Below are 18,278 nucleotides of genomic sequence, written 5' to 3' on the forward strand. Positions count from 1 at the left end.
GTCCTAACAACATATATTCACAACTTAAAAATCTCAGAATGTCTTTGTCATCTTCAAATACTTGCTAGTTTTGAATATTATCAGGAATAGATGGCCTAGTTTGAGTCTCAATTTTAGATATACCAGCAAATGTAATGTCATCAAGCCTAATTGCTATGTTTTCTAGCAAGTCTACCATTTTTTTGTGAGTCCTATCTTTCCAAACTATCCCAAAAGTATCAAAATATTCAACTATATCCCATACAACATTTCTGTATTGTTTTAATCTCTTATTTTTTGACACATACACATTCCTTACTTGGGATACAACTAACTTAAAATCTCTTATAACAAGTAAAAATTTTATTCCATGTGTGTGAGCCAATCTACGTCCTAGCAATAAAGCCTCATATTCTGCTATATTGTTAGTACAAGGGAAGAAATTCAATGTAAAAGAAAATGTGTACGTCACCCCAGCAGGAGAGATCAATAGAATAATTGCACCTACTCCATCTTTGCAGCAAGCACCACCAAAGAACATGGTCCATAAATCTCCTTTATCTATTTTTATGTCAACTTCTACCTCCATCTGAGATTTATGCTTATCTTTCTTCAAAGCCAAAACCTCAACTCATAATGCATTGACATCTGTATCCACAAAGTTTTTCATATCATCCTCTATCTCCTCTTCTATCATTTATTTTCTCTTTGGTTCTCTATTTATTTTTATCAAGTTTCCATCAATGTTAAAAATTGTAAATGATAGATCACATTGTAAACTTCCTCCCATGGTAGCACTCCATTTTCTAGACAATAACATACCATAATGGGGTGGAATATTAACAACCAACACATTCATACTAAGTTCTTTGTTTGGACAAGCTATCAGTCCATAAGGTAAGGCATTAATAGTGCCTATGACTGTCACCTCTCTTTTATCCATAGTACAACATCTTCCCTAAGTAGTATCAACCTTTAGGCCCAATTCCTTCATTATTTCAAAAGGCATAACAATATTGGAAGCACCAGAATATATCATGCAATTTTAAAATGTTCTACCATTCACTAGCATACTCAAAAAAAATGGCTCAACACTTCCTAAACATTTATTTACAGAGCTATCTAAAAAAATTTAAGGAATTTGAGACACAACTACTTCAACTTCTTTTTCTTTCACATCTTCTTTGCTTCCTTCCTTGGGATCATGATTTTCATTACAATCTTGTTTTACCCTCATATCAGTATTTCCCAACCATGTTATGGCTTTATTTTGGTGTTCAGGGATCCTTAATAATTTAGATAAAAGAAACTTGATAGTAATTTGTGATAAAATAGTAGGCATATCTATAGAAGAATCAAAAAGGACATCAATAGTTACACCCCTTTTCTCATAATTTTTATGAAATATACTTACAACATCCTAATGATTTTTGTCATTCACATCTAGTATTTTTTATATCTTCTACTCCAACTTCTTAGGACCATCATTCTGAAGCTCAAGAGCCTTGGGATTATCTACCATTCTTACTTTCCATTTCTTTTTTATAGCTTTGACCTTAAAAGTGGGAATATCCTTAGGCTTTACAATTTCGTTTTTCTTAGGGTCAACTTTCTTGATAAATATACTAGCCACCTTACCAACATCAGCACTCTGAGCCATATTTCTAGTCTGTAGTTGAGCTACCATGCTAGCAGTGATCTGACCAACCTCTTCTCTTGAATGCTTTCTTAGTATCACCTCCTCTCTGGTAGATGCCCTATTACATATATTGTCCTTGAAATCACTCTCCTCATCAAAAAATACCTATTGCTGCATATGATTTTGAAACTATATTTTCTCATCTATATCCCTATCATGATTATCACTGTCATAATGATCATAATGTGACTCAAATATTTTGCATCCTACATCATCACTATTCTCTTCATGTTCCTAATTTTCTTCTACCTTAGTTTGATTTCCAGTAAAAGACAAAGCTACTGCACAATATTTAGGAGCATGAGGTAGTTGACAAACAAAACACTATGTGGGTTTGATAGTGAACTCAGGATCATCCACCACATTTACTAATTTTTTAAATAAAGGATTAGGGGTTACCTTGTTACTGGCATTCTTAGGAGGAACATTGGGCTGACCATCCTTCCAAGTAGTATTATAAGGGAAATTTTGCAATCTATTCTATCTACTAAAGTTGGACTGATAAGGGATCTTATTTTTAGTGGGATTTCTATCATTCTTTCCTTATGGAAGATTCAAAAAATTTATGCCATTCAGAATTTGACTCATCTCACTAGGCTCTTTCTTTTTTCCTCCTATAGATTTGTGTTCTTCTTTTCTATTTTCCTTGCTCCCAAATAACCTAGGATAATCTCTTTTTCTTTCTAATCTTCGTGAAATCCTCAAATTATTTTCTATAATGATAGCAATTTTGAAAGCAACTCTTAAGGTTCTAGGCTCCTTATCCCTAAGTCGGTATGCCATTTTACCATCAAAAGCATTCAAATAAGTGATCTACATACCTTATCATCAACTCGCATGGCTTGTATAAGCTTATATATCCTCTTCTGGAACCTAGTGTTGAAGTCAGTAACAGATTCATTATGAAACTTCTTAATATTATTGAACTCACTTAAAATATAACTCAGGTTTTGTTTGTCACCATATTGTTCTTTGAAACAATATTCAATGTCTTTCTAGTCTAATGACTCAGGGAGCCTCTTGAAACATTCTCTAGAATCTTCAGTTAATGATTGAAAAAATAACTTCATGATAACATCTTCAACCTCAACCTCATAATCACTCATCATGTCAAGAAAATTCCTCAGGTGATCCTCATGAGTGATAGAATTATTTCTAGCAAACTTAGGAAATCTTTTTCTCATTTCTTGTGGGATAGGGTTAGGGAAGCTGGGAATACCCTCAAAGTGTATCTACCTATAACCTTCTAACTAAATAGGTCTTATTTGTAGATCAATCTTAGAAGTATTGACAATATTTCTTTCATTGTTGTTAAAAGCATTACTAGTACTAGCGTCTACAATAGATTTATTAAGATCCACTTTCTATGATGAAGAAGACAAGAAAGAGGCAAACAACTTAGAAGCATTTTGATTTTCAATATTTGATCTACCATTATCTTTAGGAATAAATGAAAATTTCTTCTTAGCATTCTCTAGAAACTTAATCTTGTTATTCATCTCAGCTATGGTTGCCTCATTCTCTACAATTTCCAATTTCTTATCCAAAGTAACCTTCTCCTTCCTCCTTTTCTCCAACTCAATATCAAAATGTAACAAAGAGTCATGGATTTGGATGATCTATGTTGGTTCATTGATCCTAATACCAACTTCCTTCTATTTTCCCTTATCTCGAACATCAACAGCATGTTCTACATCCTTTTTAGCTTCTAGGGTCTTATAACTCTTGATCTATTGTACCAAAGAACCCTCTTGGTTTGTATCTTAACTTTTTAACAACTTTTTTTCTTGTAATTTAAGTTGTTCAACTTGACCCACAATTTTAATCTACCAAGCACTGGCTACTATCTCATTCTTCTTCTTCAAGGTAGTAATTTGACTAAGTAATTCTTTTTCTTCTTCATAAGCTTTCATGATCTTTTATTCCCTTTCCTTTTGAAATTTCCTATCAATAGTGATTGAGACACAACCCAAGCACAAAAAGGACACAACAAGAAACAGAAAAATTTATTAACTATGAAAATATTCTAGTAAACTTAGTGCAGAGAAACAAACTCCAAAACATGCCCTATGGGATTACAATAGCATAAATCTAGAGATAATTTCTTCTCCCAGTACCCTCTCTCAAACTCCACTCCAAATTGCCTTTTAGAATGCCAGAAATGTCCTTAAATAGACCCCAAAGGGCTAAGGATTAGGAATACATTCTATAAAGTGCTAGTTGGCATCCACCAACCAAATAGAAGGCTCTAGAAGTCACATTAGAAGTCGGCACAAAACTAGAAGAATCCAAAAATGGTAAGCGAACTTCTGAGAGGCATAACTTTTGAACCGTAGCTCTGATTGACAAACTGTTTACATTTTTGGAAAGCTCTTGAAGTTCTCTATAGCCCAATGGAAGAGATTTTCTCATCCCCCATTTTTCAGCTTTGTATAAGGTCATTTAATGCCCTGAACCTAACTTTGAAGCATTCTTAGGAGGTCTGCAGAAATCAAAAAATTGTGATAACTTTCAAACCATGCAGCCTTTTGACCTGATTCTTTTTTCAGAATATTCTAAACTACAATTTTAATCCTCCCTCAAATTTACACCTTCTAATCCACCATAATTATGGCTCAATTACATAGTCCTATTTTTTTGGCATTTACACATATCCCAAGGTGCTCAAATACTCTAACCTAGAACACTGATAGTGGAACTGTGAGAGTTGGAACCTTTATTTGACCCAAATGAGCATCTAGAAATGAAAACACATGAAACAAAAACTAATTCTAAGTACATTTTTTTAGGTGACACAGGATTGCCCTTATACCTCTGGATGCTCTTGCATCAAATAGCCTCTTGCTTAGCAAGCTACATTCTCAAGATTTCATTCTCATTAGGGTTAGGAATGGTAAACTTAGAACTAGAGGTCTTCTCATCATTGGAATTCTTAGGTTCTAAATGTTTAAGTCTTGACATTTTAGGAGAATAATCTAACATAAAAGGGTTTGTACTATGCTGGAAAATATTATTACTATTCCTATCATCCAAGCTGAGTGCATGTGGTTGCACATGTTTCTCTTGATATATCATTTTAGGAGTATTATAGAAATCATCATTAGATAAATCAAGATGAGATCTAGGACCCTTGTAGAAGGGTTCCTTTTCAACAATAGAAAGGTAAGTATTATCTTTCCTTGCCATTTGCTCCTAGGAATAATTTCCTTTCTACATCTTAGCTCCTTTCACAGCCCAATTTTTCTTTCCTTTAGGAGGAAGATCAGTCTGTAACTTAATAGTTGGGCTTTTCTTCACATTTTCCTGTGTATTTTTCACACTTCCCATGATCTAAAAAATTCCTTAAATTTGACACTGGTTAAAACCTTTCTGAGTCACCACCCACCTAGGGGAAAAGTGATGCAATGATCTTGTTGACCTAATGAAAATATCATGGGATTACCAAGAAGAAAGCTAACAAATAGAATGCAACCAATCAGAATTTGTTTTGGAACTGCAACTCTTTCTTGATGGATAAGAAACCTTTACAAGGACCGTACATGTCAGCATACACCTGTGGCTTGGGGTTTTTCTCTCTTTCCTTTTAAATTCTCAAGGTTTTTCACTAGAAAAGCCCACTAAAACCATGGGTAATTCTCAAAAGATCTGACAATTAAAATACTGACATGGCTAAGGAAAATATAGTAATTCAACACCTAAGATTAGCCAATTTCTATTAACAATTATATGTGCAAACCACTTAGACCCAACTTCAAAAAAAACCAAGGATGGTTTTCTACTCTTTAGGTATTGCAAAAATGAGGTGGGTATACCTATGGATTATTCAAATGCAAACTGTTGTATGAAAATTATCTTAGTTTCATTTTGATTCTCATCTTCTATATTCAAACACATACATAGTTCATCCAATTCTTTAATATTTTTAGATTTATATATATCCCGCATAAGTAGATCTGTTCATAATTCTCCTAGGGTTTACAAATATTTCTTGAAATAGTAGCTACCTAAGACTCAAAAACTAGATATAGACGAGTGGTGACCAGTATTTATGACTTTGAACAAAATAGAATGAAAATGGTTTTGATTTTTCTAAAAAAAATGATTTGATATGTAGTGGCAGAATTTACCCTTACTAACTCCTGACTTATGTGACCAATGCCTTATCCATTAGGCAAAAAATTGACTATTGGTAGGAGATCTAATTCAAATAACTTGTAAATGAACCTATCAATTGTAATCACCCATTTCCATTCTTATGAATTATCCATTTCATAAACTCATAAGCTCTACCGATCTACTGAAGCATTTACTTAATTCCTTGAGTTAAAGGCAATAATAGAACCAATATACAACCCATCCAAACTGCATTCAATCAATTAAACCTTATTCAAATGACTTCACAGTAAACAAACTCATAAAATGGAGACAAAAATTGGTGACACAGATCTGAAGCAAGTACCCCTTTGTATTATCCTTTTAGATGACTAATACAATGACCAATAGAAACTCAATGAGAAACCCTGAATATCTTGTCAATTCTATCATTTCTTTATATTATCAGAGAGTAGACATTTGATAGTAAAATCAACACATCTACATACAATTGGACTAGCTGTACCTTTTTTGAATAAAAACAAGAATTATACAACTTTCGGACCCTTCTCTAGCCTTCGAATCTCACTTATATAGTGTGAGATGCAACAAGCTTCAGACTTAGAGAACTTATAGTTGTCAGTAGAACAAAATATATTTACATAGAACTATCACAAAAAGACAAGAAAGTGTGCAATAGAAAACTTTATACATCATAAAATCCTCTTGGTAGACCCTTTTTCTGTTACATCTCTTGGGAAAATTAAAACTCTATGATTTGATTCTCTTATTATTTTGAATCTTTAGAGTAAGTAGCTATCAGGCTTGAAAGTGATGTGTACTCTTTAGTTATCTATAAGCCTACTTTAACTTGGGTGTTCTCCTTGTCTTCATCATTAACTATTAAGGTAATAGTTACATCTGCATCTTCTTCTACCCTTTCACCTTTAGCCATCTATTCTGTAGATTTCTTCTACAAATTGCTGAAATCCTCATGAAATTTTGTGCCCTAGCTTTGGAAATATTTACACTTTGGGAAATCTACAAATGTGTGGCTAAGTAATGGAAAATTTTTAGTGTATACTATTGCATTAAGACCACACAAAAAAACTCTGAATCATATTAATTCCTTGAGCTATTAATTTCATGTTGTGCCATCAAGTTTGAATTTTACCCATTGATCCTACAACATTGAATGACTTAAACTTAAAAAGGAAAACTACTTTAAAATTTCAGAGCCCCTAGCCACGTGTCAAAGAGGTGCTTCCCCACATTATTTAAAATTTGAGCATCTTCTTCATGCAGGTAAGTGTTGTTCGTCGATCTTACCTAGATTGATGGTGTATGAAAATCTCTATCTTTATGGTCCCATTATTTTAACTTGACCAATAAAATAAGACCCTTTAACCAACATGTTCTAACAAGTCTAACTACAACATTAACTGCTAGAGTTTCTATGCCCATGACATCATCACTCCCAAATTGGTATACATGTCACATTCTACCAATGAACACGCTCAAATTTGTCACAATTTTATAACCTAGCATGACTCAGCAATCTTCCCTGAAACTTGGTCCCACCTTTCCATGCATCAGATTAGCACTTCCCCACATTATTTAAAATTTGTGCAACTTCATAAAGTGGGTAAGTGTTGACAATGGATCTTACATAGATCAACGATCATGAAATCTTGTATCCTTATAACATCAAGTCTGCTGGATTGGCCAATGAGACACTTCCTTTTTAATCCAACTAACCTGACAACTACCACAAAAGACATGAAATTACTACCTTCTAAAAAGGTAGGCCCATGATGTCACATTGTGGCATGCATTACATTGGTGCTTCCCCACTTTGTTTAATTCTCATGTATTTTCTTAATGTGGGCAAGCAGTGGCCTTTGATGTTAACAAGATCAACGGTGCATCAAAACTAAACATAAAGAAATATGTTCATCAAGAGACCAACCAATGACATTATAGGAATTTTAGAATATGCATTAAAGGTACTAAAAATTCTACAAAAAGGTTCCAACCAACTCTAACAAACCATAAACTATATGGTGCACTAAAGTTCCATCATCAACAAGGGCTACGTGTCACAAAGGTGCTTGCCCACTTTAGTTAAAGACCTTGCATTTCAATATTGTAGGGATGTGCCATCTGTCAATCTAACTAAGATCAATAGTTGATCAAAAAGGTGCTATAGTCACTATTTTTCAAAAAAATATTTGAAATAATTGTGACCAAAAGAAAGGTTATAGAATGTTTATCCAAATTTATGAAGTCATCCTTGTGCAAGTAACACCCTAGAGTAAATGTGTCTCACCTAGAAACAATTTGTGTTAGAGTAAATAATTAATTATTAATTATTTATTCTATTACTTAAGCTTACTTAGGTTAATGCATATTTAGTATTTAATGCATGTAGTGGTTGTTGTTGACAACTCGGGAGTTTTCTCCTTTTTTAGCATATTCCACTTTCTGAGGATATGTGTTGAGTTGTCGTTTTTGTCCTCTACCTCCTTCCAGCTTGTTCTACAAGCTTCCATGAGGCCTTTTTAAACGGTCTCTCTCTCATTGTAATTAATCTGATTCATATAGCAATTTCATTTTCCTATTGTGAAATATTTGCTCTTGCTCTTTCGGTTTCTCTTCAGCAAGCTATTTGCATGTAGGTGATCTTGGCGACTGCGGAGTTGGATTTCATCAACTACTACATGGTATCAGAGCCTCCCTACTGCTTCTTGTTTGAAGGATTTGTGAAGCCGTGATTCGAAGTCACAAACCCTAGTCTGTTTGTGCATTTTTTTCTTCAAATCAGGGCTAGAGCGAATTTTTGGAGCACTTTCAGCCCAAACGGGCATCACCATTGGATCCGGAAGGCTATTTACAGTCAAAATTCATATAAAACTTTCCGTTTTTGGAGACAGAGCTCCGGAAGGCAAAAATTTTTTCTACATCGAAGCTTCCGTACGGACTGTACGGACGATTTGCGATTTTAAAATTTAAAAAAAAAGGAGGAGGCGCTCCGCCAGGGCACCACTGGCGGGCCAACCCGACGCCGCCAGCGCTCCGCCACCAGCACAGCGCCACCGGCGGGCCAACCTGTTTTCGGCCGCCGCAGCGCCTCCGACAGGCCGCTCCGCCAGCGGCCCCTGCCGCGGCGCCACCCCCTCCTGTCCGCCGCCCGGGCGCAACAGCCTCCGCCCCCGCAGACAGCTGCGCCGCCGGGTTTTCATCCCGGGCGCCACCGCCGGCGGGTGATATTCCTCCGACGCCGTCTCCAACTTTTTCGACCATGACGTCACTTTTCTGACGCTGACGTCTTTTCCAGTCAGTGACATCATTTTTCGAGCAGTGATGTCATTTTTCGGTAATCGGATTTTTTTGCCGGCGACTGGTCTGTGACGGGCATACGGCCGTCAAATTTATGCCAGTGTCTGTAATTTTCCAGCAAGTGCATTTTTGGAGCAGCAGTCGGTTTTTTGGCTATAACTTGAGCATACGGAGGTCTTTTTCCGATCTGAAAGAAGCATCGGAAAGCTGACTCAGAGACGGACGCATTGGTGCTAGTTTCGCACGATTTTGAGTTCGTTTGAGCTTCCATTTTTGGTGTCAAAGTAGAGGATTTTTCTGCACAACAAATCCAGGTTCCTTTCCAATTTTTTTGCTCTCCTTAGTTGTTTTTTTGTGGTATTTAGGAGATATTTTTGTACGTTTGTGGGGGGGTGTCTTTCTTTTCTATAATTTACTTCAGTTAAGACCCTGCTACTTCCGTCTTCTTCTTTCTCTCAATGGTGGATCCATCTATATCCCGTCTCACACCACACAACTACCACACATGGAAGGCACAAATGACTAGACTTCTAATGTCAAGAGGTCTATGGTCTTGTCTGGATGAGCATCAGCCCAATCTCCAACGACCTTTTGAGATTCTACAACACAGGAACAAGATGGATGAAGCCATGGGGCTTATTGCACTCAACATTTCAGACAGCTTGTTGTTTCACTTGGATGGTTTGACTACTCCACGGGCTTATTGGCTAAAATTTCAGACTTTGTTTGGACAAGTAAATGAGTTTCGGGCACTTTAGCTAGATGCAGAATTGACTTCTTTGACACCTGATCACTTTCCCACCATTGAGGACTTCTTGATGAAGTTCAAATCTCTACGTACACTTTTGCAGGGATGTGGGAAGAACAAAACAGATGATGAGTGTATCTTTTTGGTACTCTCAAAGTTAAAGGGACAGTATCAGATCTTCTCTTCCACTTTCTACTCCACTATGGATGCCTTGGGTGATAGACATAGGATGCCTTCATTTGAGATATTTTGTAATCGGTTAACCCGTGAACAATCGAAGATTACTCAAATGGATTCACTTTCAAGTTCTCAGTCACAAGTATTGCTTTCCAAGGTTACACAGGAACAGAAGTTGAAGCAGCTATCAGATCCCTCTTCTACTAGTTCATCATCTTCTAACAAGAAGGAGAAAAAGAAGATCGCAACTCCTACCTGTTCCTATTGTGGGAAAGGATCTCATGATGAGGCACGTTGTTTTCAGAAGAGATGTGATGGCTATGAGAAACAGATTGCTGATTTGCACGCTCTCCTTCAGAAGAGCACTATTTCCTCTCCATCCTCTTCTACCTCACAAGGGTCTTCTTTTCAGGCTTCTTCCACCTCTTCAACATCTACATCAGATCTTGGAAAGGGTCATGCATTACAGGCTTCTATTGCATCTTCTTCACAGGTTCCTTGGATACTGGATTCAGGGGCTTCTCACCATATGACATCTTCTCAAGGTGTCTTCTCCACTCTTGAGGCTTCTCCTATTCCTCACATTCTCATGGGGAATAACACTGCATTACCAGTCTGTGGGAAAGGTTCAGTTCACATCCAAGATGGTATATTCAATGATGTATTGTATGTTCCATCTTTGTCTGCCAACCTTCTCTCAATTTCTCAGATTACACGCAGTGGATCAGGGAAGACAGTTGAGTTCACTACTGATTCAGTCTTCATTCGAGATCGTGCTACAGGAGATCTTATTGCTACAGGGGCAGTTGATCCTTCCACTCATCTCTATACCTTCTCACACTTTGGTCCACCATCTCCTTCGCAGGAGCATCGTGTGGTGCAGTCAGGACACTTGAACCTTTGTATTGTTCCTGAGATCCCTACTTTGACTGCCACACCACAACCAGATGAGGGCTTTTCCTCTCTACAAGATTCTCCTTCCGCTCTACCTGATCTTCCAGCTTCATTTATTGAGACTCCAGGTACACTTGTTGCAGATACTTCAATGGACATTCATGACAATGTCATCACACCTGCCTTGGGAATTCCCGTTTTAGTTCCTCATACATTCTCTTCTGGACATCAGCTAGGCTTTCCAATTGCTCCTCTCACGCAGGGATTTCCTTGTTACGTGCCTTTGTTCCTTCCGAATTGGAATTTCATTGGTTCGATCATTTCTACAGGAACTCCATCATTATGGGGGGGGCTTGGTGTCTATTCTCATGGGGGGGCTGGTTGTACTTATGGTTTTGAGAAAGTCTCTTGAAACATTTCTGGCAGAAGTTGTCCTTGGGGGGATTGGTTGAGGCCTTCCTTCCTTCACTTCATGTTTTTTAGCATGTTGTTTTTACCTCTTTTTGGAGGAGGGTTTTTCCCACAGGGTTTTCCCTCTTTCTCCATTTTACAGAGGTTGCATTGTACATGGGTACCTAACATGGCCTCGTTGCCGGGACCCATTTTGCATTTCATCTTAGTTTTGTGAGCTTAAGGCATTTCCCTAAGTTGCACTTAAGGGGGGGTGTTAGAGTAAATAATTAATTATTAATTATTTATTTTATTACTTAAGCTTACTTAGGTTAATGCATATTTAGTATTTAATGCATGTAGTGGTTGTTGTTGACAACTCGGGAGTTTTCTCCTTTTTTAGCATATTCCACTTTCTGAGGATATGTGCTGAGTTGTCGTTTTTGTCCTCTACCTCCTTCCAGCTTGTTCTACAAGCTTCCATGAGGCCTTTTTAAACGGTCTCTCTCTCATTGTAATTAATCTGATTCATATAGCAATTTCATTTTCCTATTGTGAAATATTTGCTCTTGCTCTTTCGGTTTCTCTTCAGCAAGCTATTTGCATGTAGGTGATCTTGGCGACTGCGGAGTTGGATTTCATCAACTCCTACAATTTGAAATAGCATTTTCAAAAGTTTTCAAAGGCTAGGGTAAAACAAGATAGGGTATTAGGGTTTTTGATGAATTATACCTAGGGTATTGACCTAATTTCAAAGTTTCAAGGCACATACTTAGAGTTTTTCACTGTTGAATGCAAAAATTGAGAAAGGTAAAAAAACCAAGCCAACACAATGGTCATCACTATATCACATAGGCAACATGCTTACTCTTTATGTATAGCGAGATAATGACTAGGTGACATGTGTCCTCAAGGATTAGTGGGTCCAATTTGAAATGCCAATAGTGAAGGAAAATTACATATGGAGAATTTTCATTGGTTTGACTTCTAGCATGTCAAGTGGAAGATGAGTCATTGTTATTTTCACTGCTAGATCATAGGATTTTCTAAGATCAATGGTGCAAATTTGAAAAATGAAGGTAACACCACTCTGTTTCACTTGTAGTTCATTAATGAAGAATGAAAGCTTCGCGTGCAAGTAGAAAATAGAGTATATTGCAAAAGATCTTGTCATTTTAATCTCATGGGAACAATATTTCAAGTTTTCTAAGCAAAATAAATTAGTGAGAATTTGTGTTGAGCTCGATCAGAATGTGAAGCACTTTCCACTTTTGTTCGTGAGACATTGCAGGATTACAAAACAAGCAAGAAAATTAAGTAAGTACCTTATACTATAACCTTTGTAGGAAATCTTAGTTTTTGCAAACTATATATAGTATGCCTCCAAAGAAGGTGTTCTCTAGGCAAGAAGATTATTTGGCTACAAAGATTCATGATGATCTACTTGAATTGCTCCCTGAATCTACCACTAAAACTGTGCAAGTTAAAAAATTAACTTTGTTAAACCCTAGGGTTAAAATCCTAGATGGATTATATGATAAGGGGAACTAGGTCCAAGATTCCAAAACTTCTCAAACGTGTCTTTCTCTATTCAAGAAATGGTTTTCAAAAAGAAATCTATTTGCCCCACATGCTAGTATTTTGAATTTTGATTTAGGAAAGTTAGTTATTCCTAGTGTTTTTATGAATTATGACCTCCTCAAATTTGTTGCAAAAAATTATGACCAAGCAATTAGAGTGGTGAGAAGAATTGATGGTGAAATTCTGATCACAATTAGCCCAAGGGAAATTGTATAGGTATTTGGTTTAGGACCTCTCATTAACTATCATGTGCCCATCGACCTACAAGAATTAGAGAAAGAGTATCTGTCAAAGGAGGATGCAATTAGGTAGGGTGCACTAAGGGCACATATAGGAAAAATTGGAGTTTTTCCAACAATAACAACATCCTCTAGGGAACCCTTCAAAAGGGTATATTTCAATACCAGGGTTGTGGAGGCATACAAGACTCTATGTAGAGTTTTTGGTGAAGATGAAGAGGAGTTTATGCCCGTAGGTTTTATGTACATGATTACTTAGATTTCATCTTTTGGTGTGGACATTATTTTTTATTTTTCCTCCTACTTAGTAGAAGAAATTCATAATGGATAAAGAGATGAACTTTGTTCAAGGGAGTAACATATTTTGGTAAAGAGATGAAGTTGAATAGGGAAAAGGATGGGAAAGTACTACTAGTCCAATTATGGAGTGTAGATATGACCTAGGAAGTAGAAAAAGCTAGACGGGTAGACCTATAGATTCTTTATATGGTACCAGTTATCAAAGCATACACTAAATCTAATATGAAGTAGATAAAACCCTTATTTCTCCTAATAACTCATGAAATAATCATCAATCTACAGTAGCTAAATGTAGATCTAGGAATCTCATAAGCTGAGTGAGGGCATTCTATTATAGCTCTTCAACATGAAAGGGGAAAAGTGTTTGATTATTGATGTTGATCTCAGAAAAACATGATATAAACAACAAAGCCTTCTGATTCTTCAAAATGATCAGTTCCTTATCTATTGGGAAATTCAGACAAAACCCTAACACACATCCCTAAAAGTCACTAACATATGCCATACATTAGGACTTCCTGATCTATCTATCCACTTTGTGAATTAGACATCTGCATCCTTCTGAACCTCATACTCGACTTATCCCTTCATCAAATCTACAATCCTATGATGATGAATCAAGCATTTACATAACTCTTTGAGTCATAGGCAAAATAAATCAACATATACAACCAATAGGTTGCAACTGAGTTTCATATTCTTTGTTTACAAAACACAAAAGATCACAAACAACATGAATGGGAGACAAGATATCAAAATTAAGATTGACTTGCTGCTGCCTTATCATTCATTTCCTTGAAAAAAATTACAATAGGATGCATGAAATTTAAATGCAAAGCTACCTAACAGACTAGACTATCTATATTCTTATTTCTTGTTGTTCATTACATGAGAAATTTGCTAAAGAATGATATCACAAATCTGAGAGAACTCAAGATTGGAACCATGAATGGTCACTCAGTGTTTAATATCTTGACTCTACTAGGGAGTTGCATATAAAAAGAACCAAAGTCTCTACCATGAAATAGATTGAATATAGGAAATCTAGAGCAAGATGTGTTACTTTTCCTTGCTGAAGTTTCATGTTCCCCAGTTAAGCTTTATTCATGGATAGTAGTATGTGTAAAATTGGATGAAAATTGTGTTCTATGACTGTCATGTTGGTCTAAAGAATAATTTTGACAGTTGAGTGTCAATACACTTAACCATTTTTCACTATCAAGTGCCAAGTTATTCAAGTGCTGAGTGATATCAAGTGCCGAGTTATTCAAGTGCCGAGTGATATTAAGTGCTAAGTTATTCAAGTGTTGAGTGATATCGAGTTTCAAGTTATTCAAGTGTCGAGTAGCATAAGGTGATGAGTGATACAATTTTTTTTAGGTGTCGAGCTATCCAGGAAACAACATGTGTCGAGAATCAGTAATGCTTCAAGAGTTGAGTAACTCAGGATATCAGCATAAGAGTTTGTAATTGCACAAACTATGATGTAAACCATTTTTGTAGCCGACATAAGGTAAATCTTGAATGATCCAGAGATAAGAACGAATATTTTACATTTCCTATGCAATCTGCATGCAGCCAATTGGAAAATTGGAAATGCATGCAACCAATCAGAAAAAAGGGAAGTATTGAGTAGGAAATTGAGATTCAATGTGGATTGTAGATTCATATCTAACCCTAAATCCTTAAATGTCTTTATAAGGAAGATGAAATTTCATTGTAAAAGATGCGAGCGGATATACAAGGGTGTATAAGGAAATCTATTTTTAGAAAAAGGGTTATCAGATCACAAAGGATCAAGATCAAAGAAAGCAAAACAAGTGCCTGCATTCAGCAATCAAGGATTGCAAACTATCAGGTTTATAATACCTAATACTCTCTTACCATTGTATTAGAAAGGAAATCCTATGTAGATAGGTTGGCTTAACAGCTATTTTTAGATCCTTATCAAAAGGTGATTAAATCCTTTAATAGGGTGACACTTCATGTTAAGTGTTTGTAAATCCTTTAACCAAGTCACTATTGACATAGTGTAAAGCCTTTAACAGGGTAGACCATTAGAAGTGGTTGAACCATATTACTGCAGTGAATTTTTTTATGGGTATCATCCCCACCCCAGTTTTACCTTCTTATTTCTGGAGGGTTTCTAGGTTACTAAATTCCAATGTTATGTGTTGTTGATGCATGTTTTAATTTCATATTTTTATGATGTATTTACATGCATGCAATTTACTCTCAGATAAAAGTTTTATTGTATAAAGTATAATACTTCTGATTCACCCCACCCCCCCTCCCCTCTCATCAGTATTCTTTCCATATTTGAATATTCCAACAATTGGTATCAGAGTGGATTAGGTTCTCACAAGAAAAAGCCTAACAACTTGGAGGAAAATATCTAAAGATGGAAGCTTTCAAATTTGGAAAGATCATTGAAAATTAGGTGACAGATGTGCAACTTGCTCTACATAGCTTGGAGGAATCTAGAGATATGTTGAGAAACTCATTGAAAAGAAGGAAGGATTTGGCCATAGCCGAAAATGAGATAAACTACAATGAGATTGATACTACAAATATATTTTCCAATGGAAATACTAAAGAGTTTGATGCAACAATTGCAGAATTGATGGAGAAAAACATAGACCAAATAGATGAGATAAGATCTCTCAAGATGGAACATGAATCACAGGCCATAATATTATGTGAAATCACTGAACAAAAGAAAAGAGCAGTTGAAGATAAAGCTATGATGGAAAATGACAAAAGGAATCTTGCAAATAGAATTGAAGAAAAATGTACTAAATTAACAAGGATCTCAAATATGCAGATGGATACACTTGCCCAAATGATGAACCTTCATCATGAATTTAATGTGAAAGACATTGAGATCTCTACACTAAAGATGCAGAATGAAAAATTGCAAAATGACTTAAGAAGAGAAAAGGAAATTTTAGAAAGCTTCAACAAACCCAATGAAGCCATCATGTATTTTGAGAAATTACTGAAATCCCCAAGATCAATCCAGGATACATCAGGACTTGGATACAACAGCACTGAAGTTGGAGAATCATCAAAGAGTGTTGAACAAAGAAGCGACAAAGGTAAAAATTTCAAACTTACATGTCATTTCTGTGGAAAGAAAGGAGATACATCTAATGTATGTAGAAGCAAGAATGCCCATCAGCATGATAAGAATGTAAAATATTGTCATAAGTGTAAAAAGAAAGGTCATCAAGCATATGAATGTAGAACCAAGATTATTAAGATATTAAGATTTGAGGGTCACTATCATAATTGCAAGAAATATGGACATAGAGCTTTTGAATGCAGATCAAAGCCTATGTGGACATCAAATCAATCAACAAAGGCATCAAACCATGAATTTTGGGATTACAACACCAGGTATAGTTGTCACTATTGTCAAGAATATGGACATATACCCCAAAATTGCATAACAACACATTTTAGGGGAAACTATAAAAGATGGTTGAGTCAAACCACATGTTTTAGTTGCTTAAAAACTGGTCATATTAGTAGGAATTGCCCAACAAGGTCAAAGGCACCTAGTTCTATGTTCAACAATGGAAAGGCAAAGATAGATGTTGAAAACATCAAAAGTGAGCTGAATACGACATGGAAGAAGAAAAATGAGTGTAGCACATCAAGTGTAGAGATCACTTCACCTAGCAGGTCAAGTGATCACACTTCATCAAATTAAGAAAAAATGCATGTGTGGGATTGATAAACTAAGTCACATCATACATCAATCCCAAAACATAGAAGAATTGCAAAGAAGAAATCAGCATAAGCAAAGATGCAAAACTAAGAGTCTTGCAAAATCTACCAAAATTGTCTTCAGATGCTGAGTTGCTAACAGCAACTGAGTTGATAGATAATGCCAAGCTGTGAAATATCAATAGGAGCCAAGTAGATAGTTTTTAGTGCACTAAGCATTAATTACTCTATTTTAAAAGAGTACATAATCCAATTTTTGACCATTCAAACACAAAGCAAAGACGAGAAGAGTGCAAAAGATCAAGGTCAGCTTAGAAGCCATTTGTGAAGATTTCCACAGTAATTCAGCATGAGTCTCATCGATTTGAGGTATTTTTACTTAAGTGTTGAGCTACATAGTGTTTATAAACTTGTTTAAACTGTAAACCCTAGTTTGGTAAACAATGGCATCTGGGTCTGGAACTACTAAGAGCAAAGAGAGTCATGAGATACACTTGGTCAGTAATGAAGTTAAGCAACCAAAATTCAAGCCCATCCTAGTAGTCACATATAAGAAGGATCCTGCAGGTGCATTATCAGTTATTCTTGATAAAGTTGTTATGGTCCAAGATGTCCGTAGATGCTATAACTGCAAAATTGGAGCCATAGGAGATTTAGAAATTCACAATGCATATGACAAGTTATGTGAGAACAACATACTGAAAGATGAGTTCTCAATAGTCGAGAGAAAAGGATTAACCAAAACCCTAAAATTTTTGACTGTTTTCAAAGTTGAATGAGTACATATAGTTTTGAGTAGAATACATGATGGAGCCTTTTGGTTAGAAATAGGGCCAGTGAAATTCTCCAAGAAAACTATTCATAGGGTTACTGGTATTCCAACCCTAGATCGGCCAAAGATCCTGTGTAGTGATAAAAGAGAAATAATAGAGAGAAACACAGGTGCTAAATGGAATAATAGGGGAATGACTATAGATACAATCATAGAACCCCTACTGGATTTTGTTGTGAGAATCATCTCAGACAAATTCTATTAGTCAAGTAGGTTAAATAATTTGGCTTGTATAGAAGTTGATGTTGCATACAAATTGATCAAAAAGGATCATAC

Source organism: Cupressus sempervirens, chromosome 5, assembly GCF_028749045.1.
Source record: "Cupressus sempervirens isolate cs-2001-9-10 chromosome 5, ASM2874904v1, whole genome shotgun sequence".
Classification (NCBI taxonomy): domain Eukaryota; kingdom Viridiplantae; phylum Streptophyta; class Pinopsida; order Cupressales; family Cupressaceae; genus Cupressus; species Cupressus sempervirens.